The sequence below is a fragment of the Helianthus annuus genome, chromosome 8 (assembly GCF_002127325.2).
Source record: "Helianthus annuus cultivar XRQ/B chromosome 8, HanXRQr2.0-SUNRISE, whole genome shotgun sequence".
In the NCBI taxonomy this organism is placed as follows: Eukaryota; Viridiplantae; Streptophyta; class Magnoliopsida; order Asterales; family Asteraceae; genus Helianthus; species Helianthus annuus.
This window is the reverse complement of record NC_035440.2, coordinates 3,688,997-3,693,979: the sequence shown is the minus strand read 5'-3', so window position 1 is coordinate 3,693,979 and position 4,983 is coordinate 3,688,997. Positions and strand designations below refer to the sequence as shown.

At 42.8% G+C, this 4,983-nt stretch overlaps 1 non-coding gene across 1 annotated transcript; it reads right to left on the bottom strand.

The window, feature by feature from the left end:
* Positions 1 to 2,240: 2,240 nt before the first annotated feature.
* Positions 2,241 to 2,347, bottom strand: LOC118481566. Its single transcript, XR_004865776.1, has one exon. It is a non-coding gene; the product is annotated as a small nucleolar RNA R71 (small nucleolar RNA).
* Between the last annotated feature and the right edge of the window lie 2,636 nt (positions 2,348 to 4,983).

Genomic DNA, 4,983 nt, shown 5'->3' with positions numbered 1-4,983 from the left:
CGGGCACGGGGGCGTGGTGAAAGTACAGCAGGCGCATTAATTGTAACTGCGAATTACAATTAATGAAGAGAGAGAATGTCAGACGGGCACGGGGCCGTGTCCAGCGGACACGGGGCCGTGTCCAGCCTTCTGTTCAGCCTATAAATAGAGGAGCTTGGCTTCATTCTCTCTCATCCCTTGGCACACCACCTCTCTCACACTTCATCCACCACCCACCACCACCATAACACCATCATCCACCACCATCATCCATTGTCCATCATAGAGTGTGTGAGTCGTCTCGGGATCCAAGATTGATCGTAAGAGTTCTTGACAATCAAGGCCATGTTTGCCTAAGTCTCTTACATCACTTGGTGAAGACAAGTGTTTAGTATAATACTTTTTATTTTTAATCTTTTGCACTTTTTATTTGGTTTTGTATTAATGACTTTAATAACTAGTTACTTATGTTGAAGGTGATCTTTCCTTATCGTTTGTCCGTGGTGTCTTGGCATTATTTTACTGTCTATATAAAATAAAAGATTTTCACCATTCATATCTCCACGGTCTATATGGAGGTATGTTGGCTACCTGGTCGGGGGTTAAGGGAACGGTTTGGTAAGGGTCTTGCCCTTGTTCAGCATTTAAAGGTCCTGCTTGGGACCTGGGTCAAATTTAGTAGGATCTCCTTCAATGCCCATAGGTATTGGATGGCGGGGATCCAAACTCTTTGACCCCCTCATAAGTTAACTACTATTAATACTATAACCCGGCTATTTAGGACTGTATCCCTGCTGACTCAGACTACTTAGCCGAGGGTAACGTCACCGCCAAAAGCGGGGCCTACCACAATTTGCATTAATAACTTAATTCATTATCTTTCAATAATCCGACCCTTTAGGATTGTATCCTTGCTGACTCAAACTACTGGGTTGAGGGTAACGTCGCCTTCAAAAGAGGGGCCTACTACAATAACTAAGATAATATCTTAAACAAGTGCAAAAGTGCAAAAATAATCAAAGGTTATACTAATACACATGTCGGATCCAAGTGATTCATCTTGTCTATCTGTTTTTATTTTATTTTTATTTTTCAGCATTTAGTTAGTTTTTATTTTCTTAGTTTAAAAACATTTCTCTTACCTTTTTGATTTGATTAGACGTTGAGGATAAACCGGTATTAAAAGCTCTTGTGTCCTTGGACGACCTCGGTATCTTACCAACACTATACTACGTCCACGATGGGTGCACTTGCCCATATGTGTGTTTAGTGTTAGTGAATATCGTGTTTTATAAATTTAAAACTTGGCTAAAAGTGTAAAAAGGGGCTTAAATACTCATCAAAATAATATTACACTACACACGCATCAAGTTTTTGGCGCCGCTGCCGGGGACACAAGGATTTTAAGAAAGTTAGGAATCAGCGGCCTAATCATATTTTTATTTTTTTTAATTTTTTAGGATTTTTTTTTAGTTTTTCAGCTTCTGCAGAGCTCAGCACGGGGCCGTGCCTGGTCGGACACGGGCCGTGCTCAGCATCATTACTGGCAGTTTTTGTTTTTCAAGTTACAGAAGGCTGACCACGGGGCCGTGCCGGTGCAACACGGGGCCGTGTCCAACTTCCATTAACTGGGATCTGAAAAACAATCACTGTAATTCCGACCACGGGGCCGTGTTCGCTCAACACGGGGCCGTGGTGAACCTTCTGACCAACATTCTTTTCTGTTTTTATTGCAGGACTTGGAACCCGACGCCAACCTCACATAGTGTATGAGCTCCAGTTCTAATAAAGACATAAAAGAACCATTAGAAGAACCCGAACGCTTTCTCAGAAAAATGTTAAAAGCCAAAAATCAAGAGAATGTTTCGGGTGATCCACCTTCAATGGCGGACCAACGCACCCTTATGGATTATCTACGGCCCACCGTAGGTAATCTAGGCGCCGCTATCAATGCTTCGAATGTCGAAGCCAATAACTTCGAGCTTCGACCGCATTTGATACAAATGCTCCAAAACTCCGCAACCTTCCACGGGCTTGCGGACGAGGATCCCCATCTACATATAACTAATTTCTTAGAAATATGTGATACCTTTCGGATCAATGGAGCATCAAACGACGCCATCCGCCTCCGTATGTTTCCATTCTCACTAAAAGACCGAGCGAAAGCTTGGCTCAACGCCCTCCCAGCTGGTTCGGTAAACACCTGGGATGAACTAGCCCAAAAATTTCTATATAAGTATTTCCCTCCTGCTAAAACTGCTAAATTAATGGCTGAAATTAATACATACTCACAAGAGGACGGGGAATCCTTATATGAAACTTGGGAAAGGTTCAAGGAGCTATTACGCAAGTGTCCCCATCACGGCCTCGCAATATAGCAACAAGTGTCCACTTTCTACAATGGATTGTTGCCACACACTAGGCAGACACTTGATTCTAGCTCCGGGGGACTTCTAGGTAACCGACGCCCACATGAAATATATAATCAGATTGAGGAAATTGCTCAAACCAATTTTCAATGGCACACCCCCCGGGGAAATAAGTCTATCGCCCCGGGCACCCATAAAGTCGACGAAAGCACTTCTTTACAAGCCCAAATCGAGGCCCTTTCTTCGAAAATAAAAAAACTAGAAATGACAAAAACAGTCTCGGTTATGGCTTGTGAAGGGTGTGGTGGGTCACATGAAAATTGGAGTTGCATGAAAGAAACGGACGATCAACAAGAAATGGTAAACTACATTGATAATAGACCTAGGCCGTCGGGTCCTCCAACGGGAACTTACAACCAAGGATGGCGAAACCACCCAAACCTTGGTTGGAGGGAACCCGGCAATAGTAGTAACCAACAAACCCAACGAACAAACTTTCAGCAATCAAGAAATGAGTCACAAAATTTCACTCAACAACAAGGTGGACGAGAAAGGCTCGAAGATACTATATCTCGCCTTGTCTCTGACACTGATAAGAAAAACTCGGAAAGATTTCTACAATTAGAGTCTAATTTTAGGAATCAACAAGCTAGCATTCAAAACATAGAAAAACAAATAAATCAAATAGCTCAAAACTTTTCCGAGAGACCGCAAGGCGCATTACCTAGCAATACCGAAACAAACCCAAAGGCGCAAGTTCACCTCATCACACTACGAAACCGCACCGTAGGGCCTGCAGAAGTACCGCCACCTACGGAAGAAACAATGCCAACACCTCTGCAGGAAAAGAACTCTCCTCCATCACCAGAGCCTACCAAGGCTCCTCGAGTTCCGTACCCCGGTAGGTTAATTCGTCAAAAGACCAATGAGCAATTCGCAAAATTCGAAAGTCTGTTAAAACAATTGCATGTCAATATTCCTTTTATCGAAGTCCTAACCCAAATGCCCAAATACTCTAAATTTATGAGGGACTTCCTTACACATAAAAAGAAAATTGAAAATTTGCAATTAGTTAATTTAGGCGAAGAATGCTCTGCCCTCGTACTCAATAAACTACCCCAAAAGAAAATCGATCCCGGAAGTTTCACGATTCCATGCTCAATAGGGGAATCGCCCGTTCGCAATGCCTTGGCCGACCTAGGGGCTAGCATTAACCTCATGCCCTCATCAATGTTCAAAAGGCTTGGCTTGGGAACCACGAGCCCTACAAAGATAAGCATACAACTCGCTGATCGATCCGTCAAGTTCCCACAAGGTGTCATCGAGAATGTCTTGGTAAGGGTAAGCAGATTCGTTTATCCAGTTGACTTTGTCATACTCGATATGGAGGAAGACACCGAGGTCCCCCTTATACTAGGGAGACCCTTCCTTGCCACAGCACAAGCGGTGGTAGACATGAATGACGGGACACTCACTTTGAGGTATGGGGATGATGAAGTGAAGTTCGAAGTTGGGAAAAGAATAGAGGACGACGACCCAGTAAACTACATGAAGGTTATTGATTCAAGCTTGGATGCTGCTCTCCGACGGTGTAACATGGGAAGCAAGGCATCCCACTCAGAAGATATATAGCCTCAAATCGGGTCTAGCCAAGGACCCTTATAAACGTGGCGCTCCACGGAGGCATTCCGCGGAACTATCCTTAGTTTAGTTTAATCTTTTAGTTTTTGCAGAATAAAACACACTCATGGTGGTAATGGATGAAAAAGGGAACGAGAAAAATGGAACCATGCACGAAGAACAGGGCAACCCGACAAAAATCTCCATCACAGAAGGCTCAACACGGGCCGTGCCCAACCAACACGGCCCCGTGCTGAGCCCCCTGCAGAAAATCACCCAGTTCAGGTAACTGGACACGGGCCGTGTTCAGCGGACACGCCCCCGTGTCCAAGCTTCTGTTTTAATTCTGTAATTTTTGTTACTGGCACTTGACCACGGGGCCGTGCCCGGTCAACACGGGGCCGTGTCCAGGATGCCAGTAACATAAATCTTTGCTTTTTAACCCACTTTTACACATTCTAATCAACCAAAAACTTTATTTTTGGAAACATTGAGGACAATGTGTAATTTAAGTGTGGGGGGGATGCTAAAACCTTGAAATTTTGCAAAATCCTAAACACAAGCCTTACACAAAACTCTATTGGAACCGCTAAACACCCCAAATTTTTTCAAAAACTTTTTCATTTTTTTATTTACTTGTCTTAGTTTAAGATGGGAATAACAAGTTCTAAAAAGGTTATATTTTTACAAGTTTACAACCGATAGCGTCGTGATAAAAAGAACCAACATAAGAAAATTATGAAACGGTATAACAAGTCTAGTTAAAAATTCGATTATATATACTTGGTCACATTAAAAACCCATTCCCACAAAAGTGAGTTTTGAGCCTTTATTGAGCATAAAAATACACATATTTAGATTAAATGCTCATTTTTCGTTTCTTGTGTGAATAGCCGCTCGGTTCTTACAAATCTAGAACTTGCCACGACGATACATTCCCGGTCCTTACCAACTTAAACCCAAGTAAGTAAATGATGGAGGCATTAGGACTAACCATTTTTCTTTCAAAACCATT